Source organism: Salvelinus fontinalis, chromosome 10, assembly GCF_029448725.1.
Source record: "Salvelinus fontinalis isolate EN_2023a chromosome 10, ASM2944872v1, whole genome shotgun sequence".
NCBI classification, from domain to species: domain Eukaryota; kingdom Metazoa; phylum Chordata; class Actinopteri; order Salmoniformes; family Salmonidae; genus Salvelinus; species Salvelinus fontinalis.
In genome coordinates, this window is record NC_074674.1 from 48948320 (window position 1) to 48969056 (window position 20737).

The 20737-nt window shown below is 49.6% G+C and overlaps 1 pseudogene; it reads left to right on the forward strand.

Moving 5' to 3' along the window:
* Nucleotides 1-20737, forward strand: part of LOC129863323 (large neutral amino acids transporter small subunit 4-like) — a 46787-nt pseudogene that overhangs the window by 15754 nt on the left and 10296 nt on the right.

The following is a 20737-nucleotide window of genomic DNA, read 5'->3' on the forward strand; positions in this document are numbered from 1 at the left end:
TGTGTTACGTCACTAGAGATCTGTCAACGCTGTGTCACGTCACTAGAGATCTGTCAACGCTGTGTTACGTCACTAGAGATCTGTCAACGCTGTGTCACGTCACTAGAGATCTGTCAACGCTGTGTCACGTCACTAGAGATCTGTCAACGCTGTGTTACGTCACTAGAGATCTGTCAACGCTGTGTCACGTCACTAGAGATCTGTCAACGCTGTGTCACGTCACTAGAGATCTGTCAACGCTGTGTCACGTCACTAGAGATCTGTCAACGCTGTGTCACGTCACTAGAGATCTGTCAACGCTGTGTTACGTCACTAGAGATCTGTCAACGCTGTGTCACGTCACTAGAGATCTGTCAACGCTGTGTCACGTCACTAGAGATCTGTCAACGCTGTGTCACGTCACTAGAGATCTGTCAACGCTGTGTTACGTCACTAGAGATCTGTCAACGCTGTGTTACGTCACTAGAGATCTGTCAACGCTGTGTTACGTCACTAGAGATCTGTCAACGCTGTGTTACGTCACTAGAGATCTGTCAACGCTGTGTTACGTCACTAGAGATCTGTCAACGCTGTGTTACGTCACTAGAGATCTGTCAACGCTGTGTCACGTCACTAGAGATCTGTCAACGCTGTGTTACATTACTAGAGATCTGTCAACGCTGTGTCACGTCACTAGAGATCTGTCAACGCTGTGTCACGTCACTAGAGATCTGTCAACGCTGTGTTACGTCACTAGAGATCTGTCAACGCTGTGTTACGTCACTAGAGATCTGTCAACGCTGTGTTACGTCACTAGAGATCTGTCAACGCTGTGTTACGTCACTAGAGATCTGTCAACGCTGTGTTACGTCACTAGATATCCACCTCTTCCACCGCCTATCGTCTTTCACAGCACCAAGAATATAGTCCCAGTATTTAAAAAAAAAACTAAATGCGGACTCTTTTCCCTTGCGTTTCTGTCTGACCCTCAGAGAGACCCCAACCAGTTTAGACAGGAAGACTGGAAAAAATAAAGTGATTTGTTTAAATTGTCCATCTCTCTCTCTCTCTCTCTCTCTGTCTCTCTGTCTCTCTCTCTGTCTCTCTGTCTCTCTCTCTCTCTCTCTCTCTCTCTCTCTCTCTCTCTCTCTCTCTCTCTCTGTCTCTCTGTCTCTCTCTCTCTCTCTGTCTCTCTCTGTCTCTGTCTCTGTCTCTCTCTGTCTCTCTCTGTCTCTGTCTCTGTCTCTCTCTCTGTCTCTCTCTCTGTCTGTCTCTGTCTCTCTCTCTCTCTCTCTCTCTCTCTCTCTCTCTCTCTCTCTCTCTCTCTCTCTCCCTCTCTCTCTCTCTCTCTCTCTCTCTCTCTCTCTCTCTCTCTCTCTCTCTCTCTCTCTCTCTCTCTCTCTGTCTCTGTCCCTCTCTGTCTCTGTCCCTCTCTGTCTCTCTCTGTCTCTGTCTGTCTCTCTCTGTCTCTGTCTGTCTCTCTCTGTCTCTCTCTCTCTCTCTCTCTCTGTCTCTGTCTCTCTCTGTCTCTCTCTCTCTCTCTCTCTCGCTCTCTCTCTCCAGCTCCCTAACATGTTTGGTAATCTGCGTTCTACGTTCATTGCTCTGATGATCGGCTCCTACGCCTCCTCTGCTGTCACCTTCCCTGGAGTCAAGGTAATACACACAGGCACGTTTACACACACACCAAAAGTATCTAAAACATCCTTAACAAACTGTTATGTAGTTGATCATCTTTGTTGTGTCCTAGGTGATCTATGACCTTGGTGTGACCTTCATCACCATCATGGTTGTCTGGGCAGCGTGTTCCGGCCTCGTCTTCTTCAACTGCTTCTTCAACTGGCCCCTGGAACCCTTCCCTGGCCCCGAGGACATGGACTACAGGTGCGGGTAGGGTAACCTGTAGAATGTCATGTACGGCAAGGTTAAAGGTCATAGGTCAAGCTCCAGGTCAGATCAGGAATGTTTAACTGTGGTGACAACCAGCTGTATTACTGTGTTACATGGACCCCTCTCTGTTAGTGTGTTACGTTAACCCCTCTCTGTTACTGTGCTACGTTAACCCCTCTCTGTTACTGTGTTACGTGTCTCTCTCTCTGTTACTGTGCTACGTTAACCCCTCTCTGTTACTGTGTTACGTGTCTCTCTCTCTGTTACTGTGTTACATTAACCCCTCTCTGTTACTGTGTTACGTGTCTCTCTCTCTGTTACTGTGTTACGTTAACCCCTCTCTGTTACTGTGTTACGTGTCTCTCTCTCTGTTACTGTGTTACGTTAACCCCTCTCTGTTACTGTGTTACGTTAACCCCTCTCTGTTACTGTGTTACGTTAACCCCTCTCTGTTACTGTGTTACGTTAACCCCTCTCTGTTACTGTGTTACGTTAACCCCTCTCTGTTACTGTGTAACGTTAACCCCTCTCTGTTACTGTGTTACGTTAACCCCTCTCTGTTACTGTGTTACGTTAACCCCTCTCTGTTACTGTGTTACATGGACCCCTCTCTGTTACTGTGTTACGTTAACCCCTCTCTGTTACTGTGTTACGTTAACCCCTCTCTGTTACTGTGTTACGTTAACCCCTCTCTGTTACTGTGTTACGTTAACCCCTCTCTGTTACTGTGTTACGTTAACCCCTCTCTGTTACTGTGTTACTTTAACCCCTCTCTGTTACTGTGTTACGTTAACCCCTCTCTGTTACTGTGTAACGTTAACCCCTCTCTGTTACTGTGTTACGTTAACCCCTCTCTGTTACTGTGTTACGTTAACCCCTCTCTGTTACTGTGTTACGTTAACCCCTCTCTGTTACTGTGTTAAGTTAACCCCTCTCTGTTACTGTGTTACGTTAACCCCTCTCTGTTACTGTGTTACATTAACCCCTCTCTGTTACTGTGTTACATGGACCCCTCTCTGTTACTGTGTTACATGGACCCCTCTCTGTTACTGTGTTACGTTAACCCCTCTCTGTTACTGTGTTACGTTAACCCCTCTCTGTTACTGTGTTACATGGACCCCTCTCTGTTACTGTGTTACGTTAACCCCTCTCTGTTACTGTGTTACGTTAACCCCTCTCTGTTACTGTGTTACGTTAACCCCTCTCTGTTACTGTGTTACGTGAACCCCTCTCTGTTACTGTGTTACGTTAACCCCTCTCTGTTACTGTGTTACGTTAACCCCTCTCTGTTACTGTGTTACGTTAACCCCTCTCTGTTACTGTGTTACATGGACCCCTCTCTGTTACTGTGTTACGTTAACCCCTCTCTGTTACTGTGTTACGTTAACCCCTCTGTTACTGTGTTACGTTAACCCCTCTCTGTTACTGTGTTACGTTAACCCCTCTCTGTTACTGTGTTACGTTAACCCCTCTCTGTTACTGTGTTACATGGACCCCTCTCTGTTACTGTGTTACGTTAACCCCTCTCTGTTACTGTGTTACGTTAACCCCTCTCTGTTACTGTGTTACATTAACCCCTCTCTGTTACTGTGTTACGTGTCTCTCTCTCTGTTACTGTGTTACGTTAACCCCTCTCTGTTACTGTGTTACGTTAACCCCTCTCTGTTACTGTGTTACGTTAACCCCTCTCTGTTACTGTGTTACGTTAACCCCTCTCTGTTACTGTGTTACGTGAACCCCTCTCTGTTACTGTGTTACGTTAACCCCTCTCTGTTACTGTGTTACATGGACCCCTCTCTGTTACTGTGTTACGTTAACCCCTCTCTGTTACTGTGTTACGTTAACCCCTCTCTGTTACTGTGTTACGTTAACCCCTCTCTGTTACTGTGTTACGTTAACCCCTCTCTGTTACTGTGTTACGTGAACCCCTCTCTGTTACTGTGTTACGTTAACCCCTCTCTGTTACTGTGTTACGTTAACCCCTCTCTGTTACTGTGTTACGTTAACCCCTCTCTGTTACTGTGTTACATGGACCCCTCTCTGTTACTGTGTTACGTTAACCCCTCTCTGTTACTGTGTTACGTTAACCCCTCTCTGTTACTGTGTTACGTTAACCCCTCTCTGTTACTGTGTTACGTTAACCCCTCTCTGTTACTGTGTTACGTTAACCCCTCTCTGTTACTGTGTTACATGAACCCCTCTCTGTTACTGTGTTACGTTAACCCCTCTCTGTTACTGTGTTACGTTAACCCCTCTCTGTTACTGTGTTACGTGAACCCCTCTCTGTTACTGTGTTACGTTAACCCCTCTCTGTTACTGTGTTACATGGACCCCTCTCTGTTACTGTGTTACGTTAACCCCTCTCTGTTACTGTGTTACATGAACCCCTCTCTGTTACTGTGTTACGTTAACCCCTCTCTGTTACTGTGTTACGTTAACCCCTCTCTGTTACTGTGTTACATGAACCCCTCTCTGTTACTGTGTTACGTTAACCCCTCTCTGTTACTGTGTTACGTTAACCCCTCTGTTACTGTGTTACGTTAACCCCTCTCTGTTACTGTGTTACGTTAACCCCTCTCTGTTACTGTGTTACGTTAACCCCTCTCTGTTACTGTGTTACGTTAACCCCTCTCTGTTACTGTGTAACGTTAACCCCTCTCTGTTACTGTGTTACGTTAACCCCTCTCTGTTACTGTGTTACGTTAACCCCTCTCTGTTACTGTGTTACGTTAACCCCTCTCTGTTACTGTGTAACGTTAACCCCTCTCTGTTACTGTGTTACGTTAACCCCTCTCTGTTACTGTGTTACGTTAACCCCTCTCTGTTACTGTGTTACATGAACCCCTCTGTTACTGTGTTACATGTCTCTCTCTCTCTCCCCCCTCCCTCCGTCTTTCTTTCCCTCTCTCACCACTGCCCTCCCTCTCTCTCTCTCTCTCTCTCTCTCTCTCACCACCTCCCCCTCATCCTTTCTCTCTCCCCTCCCCTCCCCTCTCCCCTCTCCCTGTCTCCCTCTTCCTCCTTAGTGTGAAGGTAAAGTTCAGTTGGCTGGGTTTTGACCATAAGATCACAGGGAAGCAGTTCTACCACCAGGTGACCACGGTGGGGAAGCGTCTGAGTGTGAGCAACAGTCTGAAGCAGAGAGAGCCGGCCACTAAGGAAGGACACAGACTCTGTCTCTCAACCTTGGACCTGGAGGTCAGCAGAAAACCCATGGAGGAATGTAAGGACACAACGTTCAGACAACGTTCAGACAACATTCATACAACATTACACAACGTTCAGACAACGTTCAGACAACATTCATACAACATTACACAACGTTCAGACAACATTCATACAACATTACACAATGTTCATACAACATTACACAATGTTCAGACAACATTCATACAACATTACACAACGTTCAGACAACATTCATACAACATTACACAACGTTCAGACAACATTCATACACATTACACAACGTTCAGACAACATTACACAACGTTCATACAACATTCATACATTACATTTACATTTAAGTCATTTAGCAGACGCTCTTATCCAGAGCGACTTACAAATTGGTGCATTCACCTTAAGACATCCAGTGGAACAACCACTTTACAATAGTGCATCTAAATCTTTTAAATGGGGGGGGGGGGTCAGAAGGATTACTTTATCCTATCCTAGGTAACAACATTACACAACGTTCAGACAACATTCATAAAACATTACACAACGTTCAGACAACATTACACAACGTTCAAACAACATTCATACAACATTACACAACGTTCAAACAACATTCATACAACATTACACAACGTTCGGACAACGTTCAGACAACATTACACAACGTTCAGACAACATTCAGACAGCGTTCAGACAACGTTCAGACAACATTCATACAACATTTCACAACGTTCAGACAACATTCATACAACATTACACAACGTTCAGACAACGTTCATACAACATTACACAACGTTCAGACAACGTTCATACAACATTACACAACATTCAGACAACATTCATACAACATTACACAACGTTCAGACAACATTCATACAACATTACACAACGTTCAGACAACATTACACAACGTTCAAACAACATTCATACAACATTACACAACGTTCAGACAACATTCATACAACATTACACAACGTTCAGACAACATTCATACAACATTACACAACGTTCTGACAACTCAACAAACTTCATTCAACTTCCTGACAACATAACGCAACACAAAGTACTTACAACATAACACAGTATACATACAGCACATTAAACAAAGAACAGTATGTGTCATGGGAGCATTGGTCTGAAGCTGAAAAAGAAAGGGAATTCACAAGCACCAAAATGGCTACTCCACCCATGCTCTACCAAGGTTTTACAGCACCACAATGCCTACTCCACCCATGCTCTACCAAGGTTTTACAGCACCAAAATGGCTACTCCACCCATGCTCTACCAAGGTTTTACAGCACCAAAATGGCTACTCCACCCATGCTCTACCAAGGTTTTACAGCACCAAAATGGCTACTCCACCCATGCTCTACCAAGGTTTTACAGCACCAAAATGGCTACTCCACCCATGCTCTACCAAGGTTTTACAGCACCAAAATGGCTATTCCACCCATGCTCTACCAAGGTTTTACAGCACCAAAATGGCTACTCCACCCATGCTCTACCAAGGTTTTACAGCACCAAAATGCCTATCCACCCATGCTCTACCAAGGTTTTACAGCACCAAAATGCCTACTCTACCCATGCTCTACCAAGGTTTTACAGCACCACAATGTCTACTCCACCCATGCTCTACCAAGGTTTTACAGCACCACAATGCCTCCTCCACCCATGCTCTACCAAGGTTTTACAGCACACAGCTTTGACCTACTACAGTAGCTATAATGGTATTGTACTTCAAACAATAAGACATTATCCCATTCCACTACCTTTTCAATATTTTTTGTTATTACAGTAAAAACCGACAAGACCATATGGCTTGATGGAGCTGTTTTGTCTTGTAGTAACGTGATGCCTGGCTGTATTTCCTTAAACCTAAATATGTATTTATATAAATATATATTTCATAATAACATAATTTTTGGTCAGTAGGTGCAACTACTCCAAGGGAACAACTACTTCAAGGTCTCAGAGCGAGTGACTTCACCGATCGAAACGCTATTAGCACACACCACCGCTAACTAGCTATCCATTTCACATCGGTTACATGTACACATATAGTCTTTGCATAAGTATTCAGCCCCTTGGTTGCGTAATTAAAATAAACTCAATTAGTTCAGATGTTCTTATTTGTGCTCTCATTACATACGAGTGTCAAGGCCCACAGTTTACACCGATAACTTCAGCCATGTGAAAAACCTTCCATAGCAAATATAGCTTTTTGAAACACCTCTCTCGAACCCTTTCTCTCTTGCAGCCCAGTCGTTCATGCAGAGCATCAGCAGCCCTCTCTTCATCCTCTCTCTGGTCACCATGTCCATCACTAAGCTCCGTCTCATCTTCTACATGGGAGCCATGAACAACATCCTGGAGGGCCTCAGCGATGGAGACCTCAACACTGGTGAGTACTGCTGCTAGGGCTGGGTGAGCCATGAACAACAACCTGGAGGACCTCAACACTGGTGGGTACTGCTGCTAGGGCTGGGTGAGCCATGAACAACATCCTGGAGGACCTCAACACTGGTGGGTACTGCTGCTAGGGCTGGGTGAGCCATGAACAACATGCTGGAGGACCTCAACACTGGTGGGTACTGCTGCTAGGGCTGGGTGAGCCATGAACAAAATCCTGGAGGACCTCAACACTGGTGGGTACTGCTGCTAGGGCTGGGTGAGCCATGAACAACATCCTAGAGGGCCTCAACACTGGTGGGTACTGCTGCTAGGGCTGGGTGAGCCATGAACAACAACCTAGAGACCTCAACACTGGTGGGTACTGCTGCTAGGGCTGGGTGAGCCATGAACAACATCCTGGAGGACCTCAACACTGGTGGGTACTGCTGCTAGGGCTGGGTGAGCCATGAACAACAACCTAGAGACCTCAACACTGGTGGGTACTGCTGCTAGGGCTGGGTGAGCCATGAACAACATCCTAGAGGACCTCAACACTGGTGGGTACTACTGCTAGGGCTGGGTGAGCCATGAACAACAACCTGGAGGACCTCAACACTGGTGGGTACTGCTGCTAGGGCTGGGTGAGCCATGAACAACATCCTAGAGGACCTCAACACTGGTGGGTACTGCTGCGAGGGCTGGGTGAGCCATGAACAACATCCTAGAGACCTCAACACTGGTGGGTACTGCTGCTAGGGCTGGGTGAGCCATGAACAACATCCTAGAGACCTCAACACTGGTGGGTACTGCTGCTAGGGCTGGGTGAGCCATGAACAACATCCTGGAGGACCTCAACACTGGTGGGTACTGCTGCTAGGGCTGGGTGAGTCATGAACAACATCCTGGAGGACCTCAACACTGGTGGGTACTGCTGCTAGGGCTGGGTGAGCCATGAACAACATCCTAGAGGACCTCAACACTGGTGGGTTCTGCTGCTAGGGCTGGGTGAGTCATGAACAACATCCTAGAGACCTCAACACTGGTGGTGGGTACTGCTGCTCGGGCTGGGTGAGCCATGAACAACATCCTAGAGGACCTCAACACTGGTGGGTACTGCTGCTAGGGCTGGGTGAGCCATGAACAACATCCTAGAGGACCTCAACACTGGTGGGTTCTGCTGCTAGGGCTGGGTGAGCCATGAACAACAACCTAGAGACCTCAACACTGGTGGGTACTGCTGCTAGGGCTGGGTGAGCCATGAACAACATCCTGGAGACCTCAACACTGGTGGGTACTGCTGCTAGGGCTGGGTGAGCCATGAACAACATCCTGGAGGACCTCAACACTGGTGGGTACTGCTGCTAGGGCTGGGTGAGCCATGAACAACATCCTAGAGGACCTCAACACTGGTGGGTACTGCTGCTAGGGCTGGGTGAGCCATGAACAACATCCAAGAGACCTCAACACTGGTGGGTACTGCTGCTAGGGCTGGGTGAGCCATGAACAACATCCTAGAGGACCTCAACACTGGTGGGTACTGCTGCTAGGGCTGGGTGAGCCATGAACAACATCCTAGAGGACCTCAACACTGGTGTCTACTGCTGCTAGGGCTGGGTGAGCCATGAACAACATCCTAGAGGACCTCAACACTGGTGGGTACTGCTGCTAGGGCTGGGTGAGCCATGAACAACATCCTAGAGACCTCAACACTGGTGGGTACTGCTGCTAGGGCTGGGTGAGCCATGAACAACAACCTGGAGGACCTCAACACTGGTGGGTACTGCTGCTAGGGCTGGGTGAGCCATGAACAACATCCTAGAGGACCTCAACACTGGTGGGTACTGCTGCTAGGGCTGGGTGAGTCATGAACAACATCCTAGAGACCTCAACACTGGTGGGTACTGCTGCTAGGGCTGGGTGAGCCATGAACAACATCCTAGAGGACCTCAACACTGGTGTCAACTGCTGCTAGGGCTGGGTGAGCCATGAACAACATCCTAGAGACCTCAACACTGGTGGGTACTGCTGCTAGGGCTGGGTGAGCCATGAACAACATCCTGGAGGACCTCAACACTGGTGGGTACTGCTGCTAGGGCTGGGTGAGCCATGAACAACATCCTAGAGACCACAACACTGGTGGGTACTGCTGCTAGGGCTGGGTGAGCCATGAACAACAACCTGGAGGACCTCAACACTGGTGGGTACTGCTGCTAGGGCTGGGTGAGCCATGAACAACATCCTGGAGGACCTCAATACTGGTGGGTACTGCTGCTAGGGCTGGGTGAGCCATGAACAACATCCTGGAGGACCTCAACACTGGTGGGTACTGCTGCTAGGGCTGGGTGAGCCATGAACAACATCCTGGAGGACCTCAACACTGGTGGGTACTGCTGCTAGGGCTGGGTGAGCCATGAACAACATCCTAGAGGACCTCAACACTGGTGGGTACTGCTGCTAGGGCTGGGTGAGCCATGAACAACAACCTAGAGACCTCAACACTGGTGGGTACTGCTGCTAGGGCTGGGTGAGCCATGAACAACATCCTAGAGACCTCAACACTGGTGGGTACTGCTGCTAGGGCTGGGTGAGCCATGAACAACATCTTAGAGACCTCAACACTGGTGGGTACTGCTGCTAGGGCTGGGTGAGCCATGAACAACAACCTGGAGGACCTCAACACTGGTGGGTACTGCTGCTAGGGCTGGGTGAGCCATGAACAACATCCTAGAGACCTCAACACTGGTGGGTACTGCTGCTAGGGCTGGGTGAGCCATGAAAAACATCCTAGAGACCTCAACACTGGTGGGTTCTGCTGTTAGGGCTGGGTGAGTCATGAACAACATCCTAGAGACCTCAACACTGGTGGGTACTGCTGCTAGGGCTGGGTGAGCCATGAACAACATCCTAGAGGACCTCAACACTGGTGGGTACTGCTGCTAGGGCTGGGTGAGCCATGAACAACATCCTAGAGACCTCAACACTGGTGGGTACTGCTGCTAGGGCTGGGTGAGCCATGAACAACAACCTAGAGACCTCAACACTGGTGGGTACTGCTGCTAGGGCTGGGTGAGCCATGAACAACATCCTAGAGGACCTCAACACTGGTGGGTACTGCTGCTAGGGCTGGGTGAGCCATGAACAACATCCTAGAGACCTCAACACTGGTGGGTACTGCTGCTAGGGCTGGGTGAGCCATGAACAACATCCTAGAGACCTCAACACTGGTGGGTACTGCTGCTAGGGCTGGGTGAGCCATGAACAACATCCTAGAGACCTCAACACTGGTGGGTACTGCTGCTAGGGCTGGGTGAGCCATGAACAACATCCTAGAGACCTCAACACTGGTGGGTACTGCTGCGAGGGCTGGGTGAGCCATGAACAACATCCTAGAGGACCTCAACACTGGTGTCTACTGCTGCTAGGGCTGGGTGAGCCATGAACAACATCCTGGAGGACCTCAACACTGGTGGGTACTGCTGCTAGGGCTGGGTGAGCCATGAACAACATCCTAGAGACCTCAACACTGGTGGGTACTGCTGCTAGGGCTGGGTGAGCCATGAACAACATCCTAGAGGACCTCAACACTGGTGGGTACTGCTGCTAGGGCTGGGTGAGCCATGAACAACATCCTGGAGGACCTCAACACTGGTGTCTACTGCTGCTAGGGCTGGGTGAGCCATGAACAACATCCTAGAGGGCCTCAACACTGGTGTCTACTGCTGCTAGGGCTGGGTGAGTCATGAACAACATCCTGGAGGACCTCAACACTGGTGTCTACTGCTGCTAGGGCTGGGTGAGCCATGAACAACATCCTGGAGGACCTCAACACTGGTGGTGGGTACTGCTGCTAGGGCTGGGTGAGCCATGAACAACATCCTGGAGGACCTCAACACTGGTGGGTACTGCTGCTAGGGCTGGGTGAGCCATGAACAACATCCTAGAGGGCCTCAACACTGGTGGGTACTGCTGCTAGGGCTGGGTGAGTCATGAACAACATCCTAGAGACCTCAACACTGGTGGGTACTGCTGCTAGGGCTGGGTGAGCCATGAACAACATCCTAGAGACCTCAACACTGGTGGGTACTGCTGCTAGGGCTGGGTGAGCCATGAACAACATCCTAGAGGACCTCAACACTGGTGGGTACTGCTGCTAGGGCTGGGTGAGCCATGAACAACATCCTAGAGACCTCAACACTGGTGGGTACTGCTGCTAGGGCTGGGTGAGCCATGAACAACAACCTAGAGACCTCAACACTGGTGGGTACTGCTGCTAGGGCTGGGTGAGCCATGAACAACATCCTAGAGGACCTCAACACTGGTGGGTACTGCTGCTAGGGCTGGGTGAGCCATGAACAACATCCTAGAGGACCTCAACACTGGTGGGTACTGCTGCTAGGGCTGGGTGAGCCATAAACAACATCCTAGAGGACCTCAACACTGGTGGGTACTGCTGCTAGGGCTGGGTGAGCCATGAACAACATCCTGGAGGACCTCAACACTGGTGGGTACTGCTGCTAGGGCTGGGTGAGCCATGAACAACATCCTAGAGGACCTCAACACTGGTGGGTACTGCTGCTAGGGCTGGGTGAGCCATGAACAACAACCTGGAGGACCTCAACACTGGTGGGTACTGCTGCTAGGGCTGGGTGAGCCATGAACAACAACCTGGAGACCTCAACACTGGTGGGTACTGCTGCTAGGGCTGGGTGAGCCATGAACAACATCCTAGAGGACCTCAACACTGGTGGGTACTGCTGCTAGGGCTGGGTGAGCCATGAACAACATCCTGGAGGACCTCAACACTGGTGGGTACTGCTGCTAGGGCTGGGTGAGCCATGAACAACATCCTGGAGGGCCTCAGCGATGGAGACCTCAACACTGGTGGGTACTGTCCTAGACAGTAACTAGGGTTAAATATTCAGTCTCTACAACCCAGACAGTAACTAGGGTTAAATGTTCAGCCTTTACTACTCAGACAGTAACTAGAGACTGAACATTTAACCCTAGTTACTGTCTGGGTTTTAGAGACTGAACATTTAACCCTAGTTACAGTCTGGGTTGTAGAGACTGAACATTTAACCCTAGTTACAGTCTGGGTAGTAGAGACTGAACATTTAACCCTAGTTACTGTCTGAGTAGTAGAGACTGAACATTGAACCCTAGTCCCACCTAGTTACTGTCTGGGTAGTAGAGACTGAACATTTGACCCTAGTTACTGTCTGAGTAGTAGAGACTGAACATTTAACCCTAGTCCCACCTAGTTACTGTCTGAGTAGTAGAGACTGAACATTTAACCCTAGTTACTATCTGGGTAGTAGAGACTGAACATGTGACCCTAGTTACTGTCTGGGTAGTAGAGACTGAACATTTAACCCTAGTCCCACCTAGTTACTGTCTGAGTAGTAGAGACTGAACATTTAACCCTAGTTACTGTCTGGGTAGTAGAGACTGAACATTTAACCCTAGTTACTGTCTGGGTAGTAGAGACTGAACATTTAACCCTAGTTACTGTCTGAGTAGTAGAGACTGAACATTTAACCCTAGTCCCACCTAGTTACTGTCTGAGTAGTAGAGACTGAACATTTAACCCTAGTTACTGTCTGGGTAGTAGAGACTGAACATTTAACCCTAGTTACTGTCTGGGTAGTAGAGACTGAACATTTAACCCTAGTTACTGTCTGGGTTGTAGAGACTGAACATTTGACCCTAGTTACTGTCTGAGTAGTAGAGACTGAACATTTAACCCTAGTTACTGTCTGAGTAGTAGAGACTGAACATTGAACCCTAGTAGTAGAGACTGAACATTTAACCCTAGTTACTGTCTGACTAGTAGAGACTGAACATTGAACCCTAGTCCCACCTAGTTACTGTCTGGGTAGTAGAGACTGAACATTTGACCCTAGTTACTGTCTGAGTAGTAGAGACTGAACATTTAACCCTAGTCCCACCTAGTTACTGTCTGAGTAGTAGAGACTGAACATTTAACCCTAGTTACTATCTGGGTAGTAGAGACTGAACATGTGACCCTAGTTACTGTCTGGGTAGTAGAGACTGAACATTTAACCCTAGTCCCACCTAGTTACTGTCTGAGTAGTAGAGACTGAACATTTAACCCTAGTTACTGTCTGGGTAGTAGAGACTGAACATTTAACCCTAGTTACTGTCTGGGTAGTAGAGACTGAACATTTAACCCTAGTTACTGTCTGAGTAGTAGAGACTGAACATTTAACCCTAGTCCCACCTAGTTACTGTCTGAGTAGTAGAGACTGAACATTTAACCCTAGTTACTGTCTGGGTAGTAGAGACTGAACATTTAACCCTAGTTACTGTCTGGGTAGTAGAGACTGAACATTTAACCCTAGTTACTGTCTGGGTTGTAGAGACTGAACATTTGACCCTAGTTACTGTCTGGGTTAGAGACTGAACATTTAACCCTAGTTACTGTCTGGGTTGTAGAGACTGAATATTTAACCCTAGTTACTGTCTGGGTAGTAGAGACTGAACATTTAACCCTAGTTACTGTCTGGTTTAGAGACTGAACATTTAACCCTAGTTACTGTCTGGGTAGTAGAGACTGAACATTTAACCCTAGTTACTGTCTGGGTTAGAGACTGAACATTTAACCCTAGTTACTGTCTGGGTTGTAGAGACTGAATATTTAACCCTAGTTACTGTCTGGGTAGTAGAGACTGAACATTTAACCCTAGTTACTGTCTGGTTTAGAGACTGAACATTTAACCCTAGTTACTGTCTGGGTAGTAGAGACTGAACATTTAACCCTAGTTACTGTCTGGGTTAGAGACTGAACATTTAACCCTAGTTACTGTCTGAGTAGTAGAGACTGAACATTTAACCCTAGTTACTGTCTGAGTAGTAGAGACTGAATATTTAACCCTAGTTACTGTCTGGGTTGTAGAGACTGAATATTTAACCCTAGTTACTGTCTGGGTGTAACAGTCCTGACCTATTTATGTTAGTTTTTATGTGTTTATGGTCAGGGCATGTGTTTTGGGTGGGCAGTCTATGTTATCTGTTTCTATGTTGGTTTCGGTTTGCCTGGTATGGCTCTTGATTAGAGGCAGGTGGTTTGCATTTTCCTCTAATCAAGAGTCATATTTAGGTAGGGCATTCTCACTGTTTGTTGGTGGGTGATTGTCTCCTGTGATGTCTTTCGTCGTTGTGTTCGATGTATTCACTTTCGGAGCTGTTTGGCTGTTCGTATGTTTCGATGTACGTTCCTGTTCGTGAGTTTACGTTTGTCTATGTAAGAACGTTAGTAGCCTGTATGTTTGTGCACAACGTTTGTAGCTTCACGGTCGTTTTGTTGTTTTGTTGTTTTGTTAAAGTGTTTTTGTGTCGTGTTCATCTTCGTGTTATAATTAAAGAAGATGGCTTATTTTCCAAATGCTGCATTTTGGTCCGTTAATCCGCCACACGATCATTACAGAATCACCCACCAACAAAATGTGACCAAGCGGTATGGGAAAAATAAACGGAGTAAGGGACAGAAGAAGGAGCAATGGACATGGGACGATGTTCTGGATGGAAAGGGTGTCTACACATGGGAGGAGATCCTAGCTGGTAGAGATCGCCTCCCATGGGAACAGCTGGAGGCACTGAGGAGAGCGGAGGCTACCAGAGAGAGGAACCGGAATTATGAGGGGACACGTCTTGCACGGAAGCCCGAAAAGCCCGTGAGTAACTCCCAAAAATTTCTTGGGGGGGGGGCTAAAGGGTAGTGGGCCAAGGGCAGGTAGGAGACCTGCGCCCACTTCCCAGGCTAACCGTGGAGAGCGGGAGTACGGGCAGACACCGTGTTACGCAGTAGAGCGCACGGTGTCTCCTGTACGTGTGCATAGGCCGGTGCGGGTTATTCCACCTCCCCGCACTGGTAGGGCTAGATTGGGCATTGAGCCAGGTGTCATGAGGCCGGCTCAAAGCGTCTGGTCTCCAGTGCGTCTCCTCGGGCCGGCATACATGGCACCTGCCTTACGCATGGTTTCCCCGGTTCGCCTACACAGCCCGGTGCGGGTTATTCCACCTCCCCGCACTGGGCGGGCGACCGGGAGCATTCAACCAGGTAAGGTTGGGCAGGCTCAATGCTCAAGAGAGCCAGTACGCCTGCACGGTCCGGTATTTCCGGCGCCACCTCCCCGCCCCAGCCTAGTACCTACAGTGCCTACACTACGCACTAGGCTACCAGTGCATTTCCAGAGCCCTGTTCCTCCTCCACGCACTCTCCCTATAGTGCGTGTATCCAGTTCAGTGCCTCCAGTTCCGGCCCCACGCACTAAGCTACCAGTGCGTCTCCAGAGCCCTGTACACACTGTATATTCTCCCCCTACTAATCCTGATGTGTTTGTCCTCAGCCCGGCGTCACCAGTGCCGGTACCACTCATCAGGGGTAGAGTAGGCTTTGAGAATACAGTGTGCCCTGTCCCTGCTCCACGCACTAGTAGGAAGGTGCTTATCATTAGCCCGGTGCCTCCAGTTCCGGCACCACGCACCAGGTCTACAGTGCGCCGTATCCGGCCAGAGCCATCCGTCTCCCCAGCGCCATCTGAGCCATCCGTCTCCCCAGCGCCATCTGAGCCATCCGTCTCCCCAGCGCCATCTGAGCCATCCGTCTCCCCAGCGCCATCTGAGCCATCCGTCTGCCAGGAGCCTGCAAAGCCGCCCGTCTGCCATGAGCCTGCAAAGCCGCCCGTCTGCCATGAGCCTACAGAGCCATCCGCCAGACAGGAGCCGCTAGAGCCGTCAGCCAGACAGGAGCCGCTAGAGCCGCCCGCCAGACAGGATCTGCCAGAGCCGCCAACCAGACAGGATCTGCCAGAGCCGCCAACCAGACAGGATCTGCCAGAGCCGCCAACCAGACAGGATCTGCCAGAGCCGCCAACCAGACAGGATCTGCCAGAGCCGTCAGAGAGCCATGAGCAGCCAGAGCCGTCAGAGAGCCATGAGCAGCCAGAGCCGTCAGAGAGCCATGAGCGTCGAGAGCCGTCAGCCTGCCATGAGCGTCGAGAGCCGTCAGCCTGCCATGAGCGTAGAGAGCCGTCAGTCTGCCATGAGCGTCGAGAGCCGTCAGCCTGCCATGAGCGTCGAGAGCCGTCAGCCTGCATGGACCTGCCAGAGCCGTCCAAACAGGACCTGCCAGAGTCCTTCAGCCGGGATCTGCCCCTTGTCCCGGTGTTGCCCCTTGTCCCGGTGCTGCCCCTTGTCCCGGTGCTGCCCCTTGTCCCGGTGCTGCCCCTTGTCCCGGTGCTGCCCCTTGTCCCGGTGCTGCCCCTTGTCCCGGTGCTGCCCCTTGTCCCGGTGCTGCCCCTTGTCCCGGTGCTGCCCCTTATTCCAGTGATGGTCCTTATCCTGGTGCTGCCCCTTGTTCTGGTGCTGCCCCTTGTCCCGGTGCTACCCCTTGTCCCGGTGCTGCCCCTTGTCCCGGTGCTAGCTGTTTATTTAGGGGAAGGTAGTGTTAGGGTGGGCATTAGAAGGGGTAGAAAGAAGAGGGGAGTGACTATGGTGGTGCGGGGACAGCGTCCTGAACCGGAACCACCACCGTGGTCAACTGCCCACCCGGACCCTCCCCTGGACTTTGTGCTGGTGCGCCCGGCGTTCGCACCTTGGGGGGGGGGTACTGTAACAGTCCTGACCTATTTATGTTAGTTTTTATGTGTTTATGGTCAGGGCATGTGTTTTGGGTGGGCAGTCTATGTTATCTGTTTCTATGTTGGTTTCGGTTTGCCTGGTATGGCTCTTGATTAGAGGCAGGTGGTTTGCATTTTCCTCTAATCAAGAGTCATATTTAGGTAGGGCATTCTCACTGTTTGTTGGTGGGTGATTGTCTCCTGTGATGTCTTTCGTCGTTGTGTTCGATGTATTCACTTTCGGAGCTGTTTGGCTGTTCGTATGTTTCGATGTACGTTCCTGTTCGTGAGTTTACGTTTGTCTATGTAAGAACGTTAGTAGCCTGTATGTTTGTGCACAACGTTTGTAGCTTCACGGTCGTTTTGTTGTTTTGTTGTTTTGTTAAAGTGTTTTTGTGTCGTGTTCATCTTCGTGTTATAATTAAAGAAGATGGCTTATTTTCCAAATGCTGCATTTTGGTCCGTTAATCCGCCACACGATCGTGACACTGGGTTATAGACTGAACATTTAACCCTAGTTACTGTCTGGGTTGTAGAGACTGAACATTTAACCCTAGTAGTAGAGACTGAACATTTAAGCAAAAGCCTATATTCTCAGAATCACTCAACTGAAAGTGTTCGCTACCTCTGATTAACCTTAGTTCAATGTGTTAGCTGTAACCTTAGCATTACACCTTACTGCGATGCTAGACCTTATTGAAATGCTATAGCTATATAAATATGTAATCTGATTACAAAAAACGAACTGTAATCTGTTTAAAAACATTTTTTTAAAGAAGATATATATACTTTAAGAGGCCTTAGAAAAAGACAAAAAAGATCCATCAAACACATTTGGTGTGTCATCATAGTGGTCTCTGACATCACAGTGGTCTCTGACATCACAGTGGTTTCTGACATCACAGTGGTCTCTGACATCACAGTGGTCTCTGACATCACAGTGGTCTCTGACATCACAGTGGTCTCTGACATCACAGTGGTCTCTGACATCACAGTGGTCTCTGACATCACAGTGGTCTCTGACATCACAGTGGTCTCTGACATCACAGTGGTTTCTGACATCACAGTGGTTTCTGACATCACAGTGGTTTCTGACATCACAGTGGTCTCTGACATCACAGTGGTCTCTGACATCACAGTGGTCTCTGACATCACAGTGGTCTCTGACATCATAGTGGTCTTCAACTTGTCTCCTTTGTCATCTCATTGTCATTGAGACAACAGAAAAATGTTTTTACGCAAAAATCCTGCATTTGAAAGAAATCCCAAAAATTATCTAAGAAGAAATCATCTAGTTTTTCAAAAGTATCTGTATCTGAGTAAAAAATAAGGGGAAAGTAATCCAAAAGTAACGGCAAGTAGTCAGATTATGATACTGAGTTTAGTAATGCAAAAGTTATGTTACTAATAAATATTATGGACATGCAACTAGTAACTGTAATGGATTACATTTAGACAGTAACCTAACTTACCTTGGCCATCTAATGCTAATGCTAACCCTATATTTTGTGTTGACAGGGCTAGCCAAAATTAGTAGGTTGTTAACCATAGCCATGTAATAGTTAGCATTGGTTAGCATTATGACCATAACCATAGCTGTGTTAGCTGTTGTTGTTGTTGTCCTTCTCCCCCAGCCCAGTCCTTGGACTGTCCCTGCCCTGAGCTAACCCAGTGCCAGCTAACTGATTGTCTTAGACAACCGCTGTGTATTATTAACATGGACAAGTTATTTATTACACTGTCTAATATGTGTCTCCCTCTCTTTCTCTCTCTCTCTCTCTCTCTCTTTCTCTCTTTCTCTCTCCTTATTCTTCTGTACCCCCCCTCCTTCCTCCCCTCCCCTCCTTCCTCCCCCCCCCCCCCCCCCCCCCCCTCCTTCCTCCCCTCCCCTCCTTTCTCCCCCCCCCCTCATCTCTTTCTCTCCTCCCCCCCTCATCTCTTCCTCCACCCCCTTCCCTCCTCCTCCACCCCCTTCCCTCCTCACTCCTTCTCCCTCCCTCCCTCCCTCCCTCCTTCTCCCTTCCCTCCCTTCCTCCCTCCCTCCCCTCCTCCCTCCCTCCGTCACACCTCCCGTCTCTCTTCCTCCACACCTCCCGTCTCTCCTCCTCCACACCTCCCGTCTCTCTTCCTCCACACCTCCCGTCTCTCCTCCTCCACACCTCCCGTCTCTCCTCCTCCACACCTCCCGTCTCTCCTCCTCCATCCCTCCCGTCTCTCCTCCTCCACACCTCCCGTCTCCCCTGCTCCATCCCTCCCGTCTCTCCTCCTCCACACCTCCCGTCTCTCCTCCTCCATCCCTCCCGTCTCTCCTCCTCCACACCTCCCGTCTCTCCTCCTCCATCCCTCCCGTCTCTCCTCCTCCATCCCTCCCGTCTCTCCTCCTCCATCCCTCCCGTCTCTCCTCCTCCATCCCTCCCGTCTCTCTTCCTCCACACCTCCCGTCTCTCCTCCTCCACCCCTCCCATCTCTCCTCCTCCATCCCTCCCGTCTCTCCTCCTCCATCCCTCCCGTATCTCTTCCTCCACACCTCCCGTCTCTCCTCCTCCACACCTCCCGTCTCTCCTCCTCCCCTCCCTCCATCCGTCCCTCCTCCACACCTCCCGTCTCTCATCCTCCACACCTCCCGTCTCTCCTCCTCCATCCCTCCCGTCTCTCCTCCTCCATCCCTCCCGTCTCTCCTCCTCCATCCCTCCCTCCCTCTCCTCCTCCCTCTCCTCCTCCCTCCTCCTCCCTCCCTCCCTCCCTCCCTCTCCTCCTCCCCTGCTCCATCCCTCCTTCCCTCTCCTCCTCCCCTCCTCCTCCCTCCCCTCCTCCCGATACAGTCAGTATGTACTCCTCTATCTTCGGCATAATGCAGCTACTGTGTCTGATGACGACTCCTGTGATTGGTCAGATTATGGACTGGAAGTTGAAGGACTGTGAAGATGGAGAGGAGGATAAGGAACCAGCCAGCAAGTAAGACATTATGTCACCTATACCCTAACCCCTACACCCCTACACACTAGTCCATAGCCCGAGCCCCTACCTCCCTATGGCTAGCCCCTAGCACCTAGCAAATAAACCCTAACTACTGACCCCTCCTGGCCCCTCAAGTCACTAGCAAGTAGTCCTTACTCTCTATGGAGATCTGACCTGAGCAGTGTGGATAAGAGTTCCTATGGGCTAGGGGTTCATTCATAGGGCTTAGGGTCTAGGGGCTAGGGGTTCGTTCCTAGGGGTTCGTTCCTAGGGGTTACGGGTTCGTTCCTAGGGGTTACGGGTTCGTTCCTAGGGGTTACGGGTTCGTTCCTAGGGGTTAGAGGTTCGTTCCTAGGGGTTAGTTCCTAGGGGTTACGGGTTCGTTCCTAGGGGTTACGGGTTCGTTCCTAGGGGTTACGGGTTCGTTCCTAGGGGTTACGGGTTCGTTCCTAGGGGTTAGTTCCTAGGGGTTACGGGTTCGTTCCTAGGGGTTACGGGTTCGTTCCTAGGGGTTACGGGTTCGTTCCTAGGGGTTACGGGTTCGTTCCTAGGGGTTAGGGGTTCGTTCCTAGGGGTTAGTTCCTAGGGGTTACGGGTTCGTTCCTAGGGGTTACGGGTTCGTTCCTAGCGGTTAGGGGTTTGTTCCTAGGGGTTAGGGGTTCGTTCCTAGGGGTTAGGGGCTAGGGGTTTGTTCCTAGGGG